Source organism: Palaemon carinicauda, chromosome 11 (genome assembly GCF_036898095.1).
Source record: "Palaemon carinicauda isolate YSFRI2023 chromosome 11, ASM3689809v2, whole genome shotgun sequence".
NCBI lineage: Eukaryota > Metazoa > Arthropoda > Malacostraca > Decapoda > Palaemonidae > Palaemon > Palaemon carinicauda.
The window spans coordinates 103,923,327-103,938,205 of record NC_090735.1 but is presented as its reverse complement, the minus strand read 5'-3'; the positions used below and the strand labels follow the sequence as shown (position 1 = coordinate 103,938,205).

General features: G+C 43.3%; 1 protein-coding gene across 8 annotated transcripts in view; it reads left to right on the top strand.

The window, feature by feature from the left end:
- Positions 1 to 14,879, top strand: part of LOC137650111 (protein transport protein Sec16A-like) — a 248,621-nt gene that overhangs the window by 166,994 nt on the left and 66,748 nt on the right. The window lies entirely within an intron of this gene.

Below are 14,879 nucleotides of genomic sequence, written 5' to 3'. Positions count from 1 at the left end.
TTTTCCTCTGTCGTGCCACCGGCAAGACCTACTTGGATACGCTGTTGATTCTGGAGTTGTTTCTCACGATTTTGGTGATGTATTCGCTCTAGATTTTAGCCTTCGCTATTCAGGAAGCTTTATCATTAGCTTAGCAAGCTTTTGGAATTAATTTGGATTAATTGTTAACGAACTTTGCTAGTTTTTGGAATCCCCCCTTGACTATTTCTACAAATCCAAGATGTCTGACCAGTCTCAAGTCCCTAAGTACAGGCAGTGTAGTGTTAGGGCTTGTACTAGGCGTCTTCCGAAGGCCTCCATAGATCCTCACACCGTTTGTTCCAATTGTAGGGGTAAATCCTGTCAATTGGAAGATCAGTGTGAGGAATGCGCTGGGCTTTCGGAATTCGATTTTAACGAATTCCTTAAAAATGCACGTAGGCTAGAGAAGGATAGGATCAGGAGGAGTTCTTCTCGCTCTGTTGATTTTTCCTCTCCCCATGCCCCTCAACCTTTTCCTTCCCCTGTAGTGGTGACTCCCGACCCTGCTACTAGTGCTCAGCCATCCATGGCGGATATGATGCGTGCCATTCAGGCTCTTGGTGACAGAGTGGAGTCATTGGCTAATGACCGTAATCAGCTTTTGGCAGATGTCAAAGAGCTGAAAGCGAAAAGTGCAGTGGGAAGTGTTAGTGCAAGTGAGGTGAAAAGTGTCAGTGTCAGTGTTGCGCATGAGGGTACATCTGTTCGTGCCAGTCGTCCTCCTAGTCCGGGACCTCTTGCAAGCTCCCAAGCCCAGGGGAGAAGCAATGTCGAAGGACCAAAGGGTTCGGCAGGCCTTGATCAGCGTACGGATGTACCCTCAGTGGTTGCGGACGTTTCTCTCAGAGATCGTCCCATCCACATACAGACGAATGAGCCCTATCTTCCCTCGTCTGTGGAAGAAGTTTCAAGGAGGAAACGATGGACCAAGGTCTCACGACCTCTCAAGCGTAAGGTCCCTTCCGAGCGAGTCCAACGGCCCAGGTGTAGCCACTGGGTCAGTTCGGACTCGCCGCAGTCTTCCGAAGACTGCACACCTCCCAAGAGAGGTAGAGTGGTTCCACAACAGGCTACTGCTCCGTCTGTTGCTGCTCCAACCACGGTAGACCCTAAGTGGTCCATGCTGCAGACTATGCAGTCTCAGCTTGCTGCGTTCATGCAAGAGTATCATGCTGAGAAGGTTGACACTGCCCCTGTTAGCCTACAACCTGCCGCGGTTGTGCGCTCAGCAGATACTGCGGCTGCCTGCTACCACACTCCACCTGTGAGAGCTCCACCACCGATGCGCAGTCCACCCTGCCAGACGCATGTTCTTGCTGCACCATCCGTTGACATGCGTGAGCTACCGCATCAGCAGTGGGAAGGTGCTGTAGAGCTGCCGTGTTCTGACACTATGCGGCATGCTCCGCATCCCATACGGCATGCTCCACAACCCACGGCAGTCCCTCCCACGCACCAGCACTCTGCTTTTGTTGTTGCCAGCTCGCAGACTGACCAGCAGCGGCATGATGTTGTATCCGCAGCAGCTACGCATGCACCCGTGCTGCCGGAGTCAGCCGTTCAGCTTTCTGCTCCGCCTTTGCCACTTCCTACTCAGCTTTCGGATGATGGAGTATCGGATGACGAAGATGCACATTTGGATGAACCGCACTCCGACTTAGAAGGGCCCAAGTCTACGCCTCCCTCCTTAGACTTTCGTAAAGTCCTTGCCTTGTTCAGGGACTTGTATCCAGAACAGTTTGTGTCTGCAACCCCTCGCTCTCCTCCCTCCGAGTTTGCTCTGGGCATGCAGTCTGCTGCTCCTGCCTTCACCAAGCTTGTCCTCGCACGCTCATCCAAGAGAGCTTTGAGGGTTATGGGAGAGTGGTTGCAGTCCAAGAAGCAACTGGGAAAGACTGCTTTCATCTTTCCGCCTACCAAGCTTGCTTCCAAATCCAGCGTCTGGTATGCCACGGGAGAGCAACCCGGCTTGGGGGTTCCTGCCTCTGCCCAGGGCGACTTTTCAAGTCTGGTTGACTCTCCCCGCAGGCTGGCTATGAGACGATCGAAGATTTGCTGGTCCTTTTCTGACATGGATCATCTGTTGAAGGGAGTCTTTCGTGCTTTTGAGATCTTCAACTTCCTCGATTGGTGTTTGGGAGCTTTAAGCAGAAAGACTTCCCCTTCGGATAAGGACTCTGCCATGCTGATCATGTCTTGCATGGACAAAGCCATTCGGGATGGGTCTGGTGAACTTGCGGCTTCGTACACGTCGGGAGTGCTTAAGAAGAGAGAACATCTTTGCTCCTTCTTGTCGTCTGGGATCACTCCTTGCCAGAAGTCGGAGTTGTTGTTTGCTCCTCTCTCCAAGTGTCTGTTTCCGGAGGAGCTGATCATGGGGATGGCTGCCTCACTGATCCAGAAGGATACCCATGATCTGATGGCATCTTCCGCACGTAAGGCTAAAGCTTTACCTTCCGTGCCTAGACCCTTCCGTCCTGCAGCAGTGGACACACCAGCAACTAGGTTCATCCCGCCCTTTCGTGGCAGAACCTCCAGCAGAGGAGGTACCCGTGCCGACAGTCACCGTGGCAAATCCAAGAAGGGTTCCAAGTCCGCAAAAGGCAGGATCTGACTGCCTTCCTCTCCAGACAGCAGTGGGAGCCAGGCTCAAGTTCTTCTGGCAAGCTTGGGAGAGCAGAGGTGCAGACGCTCAGTCTGTGAAGTGGCTAAGGGAGGGGTACAGAATTCCGTTCTGCCGCAGTCCCCCTCTAGCAACATCTCCCATCAACCTCTCTCCCTACTACAAGGAGAAGGACAAGAGGCTAGCGTTGCAACAAGAGGTGTCGCTCTTGCTACAAAAGGGAGCGGTAGTCATAGTCCGGGACCATCAATCCCCGGGCTTCTACAACCGTCTCTTCCTGGTAGCGAAGAAGACAGGAGGTTGGAGACCGGTGCTGGACGTCAGTGCTCTCAATGCTTTTGTCACCAAGCAGACGTTCACGATGGAGACGACGAAGTCGGTCCTAGCAGCGGTCAGGAAGGAGGACTGGATGGTCTCGTTAGACCTGAAAGACGCGTACTTTCACGTCCCCATCCATCCAGACTCCCAACCTTTCCTAAGGTTCGTCTTTGGAAAGGTTGTGTACCAGTTCCAAGCCCTGTGCTTTGGCCTAAGCACGGCACCTCTTGTGTTTACCAAACTGATGAGGAATATTGCCAAATTCCTTCACTTGGCAGACATCAGAGCCTCCCTCTATTTGGACGACTGGCTTTTAAGAGCTCCGTCAAGTCGTCGCTGTCTGGAGAATCTCAGATGGACTATGGATCTGACCAAGGAATTGGGCCTCCTGGTCAATATAGAGAAGTCCCAACTCGTCCCATCCCAGACCATTGTCTATCTAGGTATGGAGATTCAGAGTCGAGCTTTTCGGGCTTTTCCGTCGGCCCCAAGGATCAATCAAGCCCTAGAATGCATCCAGAGCATGCTGAGAAGGAACCGATGTTCTGTCAGGCAGTGGATGAGTCTAACAGGGACACTTTCATCGCTGGCCCAGTTCATCGAGTTAGGGAGACTCCACCTCCGCCCCCTTCAGTTTCATCTAGCTGCTCACTGGAGAAAGGACATGACGCTAGAGGCGGTCTCAGTGCCTGTTTCCGAAGAGATGAGGTCTACACTGACGTGGTGGAAGAACAGCATTCTTCTCAAGGAAGGTCTACCATTGGCTGTTCAGACCCCCGACCACCGTCTCTTCTCGGACGCATCGGACACGGGCTGGGGTGCGACACTGGACGGACAGGAATGCTCGGGCACGTGGAATCAGGAGCAAAGGACACTTCACATCAACTGCAAGGAGCTTTTGGCAGTTCATCTGGCCTTGATAACCTTCAAGTCCCTCCAGCTAAGCAAGGTGGTGGAGGTGAACTCCGACAACACCACAGCCTTGGCTTACATCTCCAAGCAAGGAGGGACTCATTCGAGGAGGTTGTTCGAGATCGCAAGGGACCTCCTCATTTGGTCAAAAGATCGAAAGCTTTCGCTGGTAACGAGGTTCATTCAGGGCGACATGAATGTCATGGCAGATCGCCTCAGCCGGAAGGGTCAGGTCATCCCCACAGAGTGGACCCTTCACAAGAATGTTTGCAACAGACTATGGGCCCTGTGGGGTCAGCCCACCATAGATCTATTCGCTACCTCGATGACCAAGAGGCTCCCGATGTATTGTTCTCCGATTCCAGACCCAGCAGCAGTTCACGTGGATGCCTTTCTGCTGGATTGGTCCCATCTAGACCTGTATGCGTTCCCTCCGTTCAAGATTGTCAACAGGGTACTTCAGAAGTTCGCCTCTCACGAAGGGACACGGTTGACGTTGGTTGCTCCCCTCTGGCCTGCGAGAGAGTGGTTCACCGAGGTACTGCAATGGCTAGTGGACGTTCCCAGGACTCTTCCTCTAAGAGTGGACCTTCTGCGTCAGCCTCACGTAAAGAAGGTACACCCAAGCCTCCACGCTCTTCGTCTGACTGCCTTCAGACTATCGAAAGACTCTCAAGAGCTAGAGGCTTTTCGAAGGAGGCAGCCAGAGCGATTGCCAGAGCAAGGAGGACATCCACTCTCAGAGTCTATCAGTCAAAATGGGAAGTCTTCCGAAGCTGGTGCAAGGCGAATGCAGTTTCCTCAACCAGTACCTCTGTAACACAGATAGCTGACTTTCTGTTACATCTAAGGAATGTAAGATCCCTTTCAGCTCCTACGATCAAGGGCTACAGAAGTATGTTGGCAGCGGTCTTCCGCCACAGAGGCTTGGATCTTTCCTCCAACAAAGATCTACAGGACCTCCTTAGGTCTTTTGAGACCTCAAAGGAACGTCGGTTGTCCACACCAGGCTGGAACCTAGACGTGGTTTTAAGGTTCCTGATGTCATCAAGATTCGAACCGCTTCAATCAGCCTCTTTTAAGGATCTCACATTAAAGACACTTTTCCTCGTTTGCTTAGCAACAGCTAAAAGAGTCAGTGAGATCCACGCCTTCAGCAGGAACGTAGGTTTTACATCTGAAACGGCTACATGTTCCTTGCAGCTCGGTTTCTTGGCTAAAAACGAGCTTCCTTCGCGTCCTTGGCCCAAGTCGTTCGAGATCCCAAGCCTGTCCAACTTGGTGGGGAACGAACTAGAGAGAGTACTTTGCCCAGTAAGAGCTCTTAAGTACTATTTAAGACGGACAAAGCCATTACGAGGACGATCAGAAGCTTTATGGTGTTCTATCAAGAAGCCTGCTTTACCGATGTCTAAGAACGCAGTTTCTTACTACATCAGGCTTCTGATTAGAGAGGCACATTCTCATCTGAATGAAGAAGACCTTGCTTTGCTGAAGGTAAGGACACATGAAGTTAGGGCTGTCGCTACTTCAGTGGCCTTCAAACAGAACCGTTCTCTGCAGAGTGTTATGGATGCAACCTATTGGAGAAGCAAGTCAGTGTTCGCATCATTCTATCTCAAAGATGTCCAGTCTCTTTACGAGAACTGCTACACCCTGGGACCATTCGTAGCAGCGAGTGCAGTAGTAGGTGAGGGCTCAGCCACTACATTCTCATAATCCCATAACCTTTTTTTAATCTTTCTCTTGAAATACTTTTTATTGTTGTTTTTTGGGTTGTACGGAAGGCTAAGAAGCCTTCCGCATCCTGGTTGATTTGGCGGGTGGTCAAATTCTTTCTTGAGAAGCGCCTAGATTAGAGGTTGTGATGAGGTCCTTTAGTATGGGTTGCAGCCCTTCATACTTCGGCACCTAGGAGTCGTTCAGCATCCTAAGAGGACCGCTAGGCTCAGTAAGGAAGACGTACTTAAAAAAGGCAGAGTAATAGTTCAAGTCGACTTCCTTACCAGGTACTTATTTATTTTGTTTGTTATTTTGAATAACTGCTTAAATGAAATACGGGATACTTAGCTTCTAATGTTAACATGTATACTGGTCTCCACCCACAACCCTGGGTGTGAATCAGCTACATGATCATCGGGTAAGATTAATATTGAAAAATGTTATTTTCATTAGTAAAATAAATTTTTGAATATACTTACCCGATGATCATGAATTTAAGGACCCTCCCTTCCTCCCCATAGAGAACCAGTGGACCGAGGAGAAAATTGAGTTCTTGTTGACAAGAAGTACTTGAGTACCTGCTCACAGATGGCGCTGTTGTGTACACCCCCACCTGTATAGCGATCGCTGGCGTATCCCGACCTTAGATTTCTGTCGGGCAACGGAGTTGACAGCTACATGATCATCGGGTAAGTATATTCAAAAATTTATTTTACTAATGAAAATAACATTTTTAGTTTACAGGTCCAACACTAGCTTTTGAATAAGTACAATGTCTTATGGAAGTACAGTAGTGAAACATCATTCAGCTCATCTTAGTTTGTGTGATTGGTCATGAAAAAAACTGAGTGTATTATTATTATTATTACTTGCTAAGCTACAACCCTAGTAGGAAAACAGGAATCTATTAAGCCCAAGTGCTCCAACAGGGAAAATAGCCCAATGAGGGAGGGAAATGAGGAAATAAAATATTTTTAAAAAAGTAACAATATTAAAAATAAATCTTTCATATATATAAACTCTGAAAACTTTAAACAAGAAGAGAAATAAGGTAGAATAGGATGCCCGAGTGTACCCTTAAGCAAGAGAACTCTACCCCAAGATAGTGAAAGACTATGGTACAGAGACTATGACACTACCCAAGACTAGAGAACAGTAGTTTGATTTTGGAGTGTCCTTCTAGAAGAGCTGCTTACCAAGCAGAGTCTCTTCTACCCTTATCAAGAGGGAAGTAGCCACTGAAAAATTACAGTACAGTAGTTAACCCCTTAAGCAAAGAAGAATTGTTTGGTAATCTGTGTTTTCAGTTGTATGGGGACAGAATATCTAATGATGAGGCCATACTATTCGGTGTATGAATAGGCAAAGGGAAGATGAGCCGTAACCAGAGACAAGGATCCAATGTAGTACTGTCTGGCCAGTTAAAGGACCCCATAACACATTAGCGGTATTGTATCAACGGGTGGCTGAGATCAAACTTAGAACATTGATAACTGAAAAAAATTCATCCATCATAAGAAAGGTACTGAAATGAATTAAGATCCAAACAATCATCACTAACTTAACTGGTGGAGTATTGGCTTGTCATATTGTTATCCACTCCTCTAAAGATAATCAATCTCTGCTCTTGATTAACTTCGCTTGCTTTTTCGGCCAATATGAAAAAGGAAGACTAACGTCGGTCATTCTGTTTCAGTGTTTTACTCCTCACAATGGTATTTAGAATGCAGTATTTTCCCTGTGAAAAAAGTAACAAAATCAGTAGGGTAGATAACTGAAAATATAGTAAACACTTCAATATCGTAAATGAGGATATGTTTCATGTATTTAAAACGGTTTGTTCCTCATGGAAGAATGCTAACAAATTTAGTTGGGAGGCCAATTAAACCTCAATACACACAAAACTGTTAAGTAAAGTGATTCAAGAATGCTCCCTACTTGATTTATCCACAAACACCATTCTTTAGTCGACCAGAATTCCATTCAATGATGGGGTCAAAACTGCAAATCAAATTGAAAACTAAGACAATCTTATGCAACAAATGAATCTTATACCAGTCAGTATGTCTACGTTATAGAAGGCTTAAGGCATAAATGGGACCCGGAATTGCTAGCCTTTTCTGAATCTGACACAACTAGCCTATATCTTCTATCCCAAGAAGTCAGTAACTGAGTGCTGTAACCAGTCTTTGAGAGGCTATTTCTACAGATTTTGAATAAGAAGCTTCCAAACTTACTTTATTCAACTTATTAGGGTATTTACCAGTTATGAGGTCATGTAAAGTTTGAAAGGGAAGGTGGCTTTCTTCATCTTCCTATATCGTAGATTGAACTGAAGGAAAAAATTGGTGATATACTAGTTTCTTTACTACTGAATAAATTTGGGAGATGCTGCCCATATGTGGCAAACTCACTTGTGTCAAAGTACTGTATGTTCTATCGCCTGCATTTACCCCACTTCAGTTACTTGTGATGACCCAGTGGCCGAACTTGTAAGCAAAAGTGTCATGTTGCCCTATGAAATATTATGCAAACAATTGCGTGTAGTTGAAACTTTGTTCACCTCGACCAAGGTTTAAAGGAATCGTGCAATTTGGTGCATCATCCACCCATGTAATATAATATACAGTCAGCCCTCATTATTCGTGTTTTTTTTTTTTTTTTTAACAGTGACATGCGTGAAAATCAAGAATCCGTAAATACTTGCTGCCCTAGGGTGGGTAATTTCATAATCTACCAACATTTACTGACCATTACCTATCTGCAGTTGATTAACGTACTAAGTAACCCAATGTACTCTAGTACAGTACATTCTTTTTCACATGCTTTTTATCATGGTATTTTTAGTTCTTACTATTTTTCAAAGGTGATTGTACATTAACTTCAGTACTAGGTGTGGTGACTCATTAACTGAAAATCATCACTGCGACTTATAAAACTAGTCACTGCCACATCAAGCTTTGCATGAGTTTCAACAAAACACTTGTTTGTATCTAATACTACAAAATGCTAATTGTAGAGTACAGTTAGTAAAAGTATCCAATAGCCGATGGATGAAATGCACCTGAAATTGAAAACAAAAGTAAAAAATGAAAGTGGGAGTGAGAGCGAGAGTCTGTCTGTGTCTGTATTCAGTGTGGTATCACAGCTATTCATCATTTTTACCGATTTATATTGATGTGTTCAAGATTTTTGGAAAAACTAAATTTTATGTTGTTTACATGGTACTGTATTTGAGTATTAACATGCAAAAAATATGTCTTAAATAAAAAAACAATTAAGACCGCAATTCACTTGTGATGACGGACATAAATACGGAATGATGGACAGACAATGAACATACATATCGAGTTTTTATTCTCATATAGTGTTGGCAATGGTAATATAACTGTACCCTGAAAATATCTAGTTACTGAGTAAAATACTTTTTTAATAACATTTTTGTTTGTTGGTAGGCCTGGATCACCTCCAAACAAAAATTTTATACAAAAATTTATTTTACTCAGTAACTAGATATTTTCAGGGTACAGTTATATTACCATTGCCAACACTATATGAGCATAAGAATCAATGTGTGTTCTTTGTCCATCCGTCGCTCCATATTTATGTCCGTCGCCACGTGAATTGCGGTCTTAATTTTTTTTTTTTCAGATTAACTTTATAATGTGAAAATACTCGAATATCATATGAACAACTTATAATTGAGCTTTTCCCAAAATTTCTAACAGATCAAGATATAAATAAATAAATAGGTTAATATCTGTGACGTCACGCCGAATTTAGTGTTTTTTTTTTTTAATTGAATTCTCTCTAACAATATTATTTATCTTATACAAAAAAGCTCAATTATGCAATAATTACAAAACATATATCCATTAACATGGATAGTTTTAAAATTATTAAATTATTTCCAAATTTTAGCAAATATTTGAAGCGTGAAAACGATAGTTTTGAGTAATCACGCTTCAAAGTTTTCAGTAATATGCGTAAACTTTTATGACACGATGCTTTGGTTAGTGACGTTATGATTGGTATTCTTTTTGGATGCGACTTTCTAACCAGTTATATATGGAAATTAGTTTATTTGTCTTGGTTTATTGTAATAAATATAAATGCTTACTACTGTATTTACTTACGTTTGTATCAAGTTGAGTGCTGATTCTCTCTCTCTCTCTCTCTCTCCTCCCTCTCCCTCTCCCTCTCCCTCTCTCTCTCTCTCTCTCTCTCTCTCTCTCTCTCTCTCTCTCTCTCTCTCTCTCTCTCTCTCTCTCTCTCTCTCTCTCCCCTCTCCCTCTCTCTCTCTCTCTCTCCCTCTCTCTCTCTCTCTCTCTCTCTCTCTCCTCTCTCTCTCTCTCTCTCTCTCTCTCTCTCTCTCTCTCTCTCTCTCTCTCTCTCTCTCTCTCTCTCTCTCTCTCTCTCTCTCTCTCTCCACAATGTCAAACAATTGAAAACTAGTTTTATTTTACTGACAATAGCTGCTTTCCCTAATCTACTGTAGGTGTGTCTCACATCTTTAAATGAGCAAAGGGATGAAAAGATGGCAGTTATCAATAGATTTTCAGGCATGAAATGAAAAATACCGAAAAACAAGTGGAAATAAACAGTATTTCAGACCGCATAAGGCTTATTCTTGTGCATGACCCTTTAGATAGATTACACCACTGTTACACCCATTTCCCACTAAAGCTGCGTGACCACCGAAAATGGCCGCCGAATGTTCAAACAAACTTTGCGCTGTATGCTTAGATAGTTGTAAAATATAAATTCATAAACTCATTAAATTTTTGGGGAAAATAATTGGTTCTCCGGGGTTGATTTGGGCCTTAACTTTGTAACCCAACCGCGGCAATTGTTTACAGTACTATTGTACAATGATTGAAATACAAGTGAACAGCTGTTATCAGATTAGATTGTTCAGTTTCTATGGTCGATATGTGCATTTGCACAATTATAATAACATTACTAATGAAACTTGATGATATTCTTTTACCTTTTTAAAATTGATAGATCTTTTACAGCTACAAATTATCAATAAAAAATTTGTGACTGAATTTTTGGCATGTAAATCAAAGCAAGGGAGAAATGATTTTTCTATTCATTCATCGAAGCATTGTATACCGGGCATTGGTGTAATATTTTATTCTTTCTGCATGATAAAAGAACCCCACAAACATTTAAGTTTAAATAGTAAGTAGAATGAAAAAGTCAACACATTTAAGCCTGTTCAAATTTTACGTAAATAATAGAAAAGAAATCCTCCATGTAATACCATAACACTGACAAGCTGGCCTTAAAGTAGATAAAGTACAGTAAGTATAGTTTTATTTGTTTCACAAAAAAGTGTTTTTCCTCCCACTTCTGAACAGAAAAATTTAATTTTTTTAAATCTCTTAAAACTTAGCATAAGATAAAAACAATTTTGTCGCCCTCGATCTTAATTTAATTATTTATTCCTCGTCAGAAGGGAAAATGAAGCCTTACACCACAGCAGTTTATAGCTGTGAGGGATTTATGAGCGCGGGAACCGGTATGTTGAAAATGAATATCCTGTTTTTTTTCTAGTGGTCAGCTTGAGATATTCATAATTGAACAAGATTGATATTACGTGATGGTAATTCTAAAAAGATTTATTTAAGAAAAATATCTTCTTCATAAACAAATAAGAAAGTTACTAATAATTCCAAATAATTTATAATTTCATAATTTTTCTTCATAAAAATAAAAAATCTTCAAATAAAATCTATTCAAACATACATAATTAAAGTCTTGTAACTGTATTACACATTCATAAGGAAGGGGCAGATGGAAATTCTGGATCATGTAATAAGAAGAGGAAAGAAGCACAAATGAGAAAGATAGAGGGGAGAAGAGCAAGGAAAAGGTTTTTGGACAGCTTACTGGAGGATGTAAATGAAAATGTAACAGCTGTAAAATTTATACAAAGAGCTAGAGACAGGACCAGGTGGAGGCAATTGACAGCCCACGTCGAGGACACGGCACCTAGATAGCTAGATTGCATATTTTTATTTTTCATCATTAATAGACAGTAATACCTCAGGATGCAAAATTAATTAGTTCTGGAGTGGCTTTCGCATCATGATATTTTCGTATAGTGCTGCGTTTCACATGTACGAAAATACCACGTCTAATTCTATGATGAGGGTAAAACCAGAAGGAAAGGCACAATAACTTAACATTTGAATTGTTCAAAATACCTAACCTAACCATTAACACCTGTAAATGAAGTAAATATTAGAACTTAGTGCAATAATAAATATAAAATACAAAAATGTGGAACCTTACCTTTCAAGCCGCCAAATGGGCGGCAGAGCAGAAGGGCAAACGGCAGAAAACATTAATACTTAACTTTACGAAACACATTAACAAATGCCAGATATTAACTCTTACAAAAAACTTATTAGATTTCTTTTTGCTTTTGCTTTTTTCTCATTTTTTATTTTTTTTTACGTTACGTTTTGCACTTTATAGATTATCATCAAACTGCGCTAGCAGACGATCTGTGTGAACCTTTTCTGGGTGATTCTTTTCCACGAAATCTGTCCGTTTATAAGATAGCATCTCCTCAATTTATGCTGCTGTTGTATCTGTGCCCCCCTCCTCCTTACCACCAGAAAGCTGTTGTTGAACAGCGTTCAGTTGCGTGGCCTCCAACTCCATCAGGTCGTCTGTTGAGGCTCCTCTTGGTGCTCCTCGAGAAGCTCATTAATGTCGTCATCATGGACGACCGGCCCCATGGACCGCCGAAGTGAAATATATCCTCAACCTCAGGTTCTGGAATAGGGTCAGGATTGTCAACTATTTTGGCTTCAGCTACGCTTACATCGAATCCTTCGAAGTCTTGTGCGGAGATGACATCAGGCCACAGCTTCTTCCATGAAGAGTTCAATGTGCACTTTGAAACCACCTCTTCCACGAAGAGTTCAAGGCGCGCCTCGAAACCACCTCCTAAGCTTGATCAATGAGCCTGAGGTAAAACACAATATCGAAATGCTCCTTCCAAAATTCATTAAGGGTGATGTTTGTGCTGTCAGTAATTTTGAAACTTCTCGAAAGAGATTTTTTGTAGAGAGCTTCTTGAAGTTTGAAAACACTTGCTGGTCCATGGGCTGGAGGAGAGGGGTGGTGTTAGGTGGAAGGTACAGAGCCTTGATAAATGAATATTCTAGGAGGATACCATCCTCGAGGCCAGGAGAGTGAGCAGGAGCGTTGTCCAATACCAGTAGACATTTCAGAGGGAGGTGTTTCTCTTCTAAATCATTTTTTAGTCAGACCGAAACAGAGGTTTACCCAGGATTTTGCATTAGCCCTCCACATCACCGGAAGCTTCTCAGTTAACACTGTGGGACTTGAAGTCTCAAGGAGTCTCCGAACGATACACCAGTAGGGTCTTGACCTTAAAATCCCCACTGAGTTGAGTGCAAAGGTAAGCCTGTCCTTCATAGGCTTATGCCTAGGCAGCAGCTTCTCTTCCATTGTGATGCAGGTCTGATGAGGCATTCTTTTCTCCAGAGAAAGCCCAGTTTCATCACTGTTGAAGACCAGCTTGGAACTGTAGCCTTTCTGGAGAGTCAACTCGTCAAATTTTTTAATGAAGGCTTCGGCCACTTTTGTGTCCAAGCTATCACCCTTCCCATGCTGCATCACCGAATGAATGCCAGTCCATCCTTTGAATTTCTCAAACCACCTGCATGAAGCCTTGAGCTATGGGGATACCTGCTGCGATATCCCTTCTCCTGCATAGTCTTCAGCCTGAGCATGCACAAGATTACCGTAGATGGCACTGGTCTTGTGGCAGATTATCGTCTCGGGGATCATATCTCTAGCAATCTCCTTGTCCTTAATCCTGAGGAGAAGTAGTTTTCCTCACATCATGGACGTAACTCCTCGTACTAGGAAGGACAGTGATGCCCTCAGAAGGTGTTGCTTCTCTGATAGCTTACTACTGCTTAAGGATGGTGCTCATTGTCGACGTGTTTCGGCCATACACCCTAGCGATCACACAACTGCATGCCAACCTCATATTTCTTGAATATCTCCAGCTTTGTCTTAGTAGAAAGCATCCTGTTCTTCTTTCCTTGAACATCAGCAATGTTCTTGGGACCCATAGCTATAGAATTATGGGTTGAATAAAGCAACACAGAAACTATAAGTATGAAACTGAAATCACAAGCACAAATTCAATCTGAATCGTAGTTGCTGAAACGAAGTGTCAAGGAACGCTGAAATGTAGATGAACGATGGAAACAATTCTGACCAGTAGGAGAGGAGGATTTTACAGTAGTACTGTAACATGCATCAGGGTAGGTAAATAACCAATGAGAGGGCAGGAGGATGTGGGAAATTTACAGTTTGTACATACATACATACATATACCAAGGCACTTCCCCCAATTTTGGGGGGTAGCTGACATCAACAAATGAAACAAAACAAAAGAGGGGACCTCTACTCTCTACGTTCCTCCAGCCTAACAAGGGACTCAACTGAGTTCAGCTGGTACTGCTAGGGTGCCACAGCCCAGCCTCCCACATTATCCACCACAGATGAAGCTTCATAATGCTGAATCCCCTACTGCTGCTACCTCCGCGGTCATCTAAGGCATCGGAGGTAGCAGCAGGGCCTACCGGAACTGCGTCACAATCGCTCGCCATTTATTCCTATTTCTAGCACGCTCTCTTGCCTCTCTCACATCTATCCTCCTATCACCCAGGGCTTTCTTCACTCCATCCATCCACCCAAACCTTGGCCTTCCTCTTGTACTTCTCCCATCAACTCTTGCATTCATCACCTTCTTTAGCAGACAGCCATTTTCCATTCTCTCAACATGGCCAAACCACCTCAACACATTCATATCCACTCTAGCTGCTAACTCATTTCTTACACCCGTTCTCACTCACCACTTCGTTCCTAACCCTATCTACTCGAGATACACCAGCCATACTCCTTAGACACTTCATCTCAAACACATTCAATTTCTGTCTCTGTCACTTTCATTCCCCACAACTCCGATCCATACATCACAGTTGGTACAATCACTTTCTCATATAGAACTCCTTTTACATTCATGCCCAACCCTCTATTTTTTACTACTCCCTTAACTGCCCCCAACACTTTGCAACCTTCATTCACTCTCTGACGTACATCTGCTTCCACTCCACCATTTTCTGCAACAACAGACCCCAAGTACTTAAACTGATCCACTTCCTCAAGTAACTCTCCATTCAACATGACATTCAACCTTGCACCACCTTCCCTTCTCGTACAT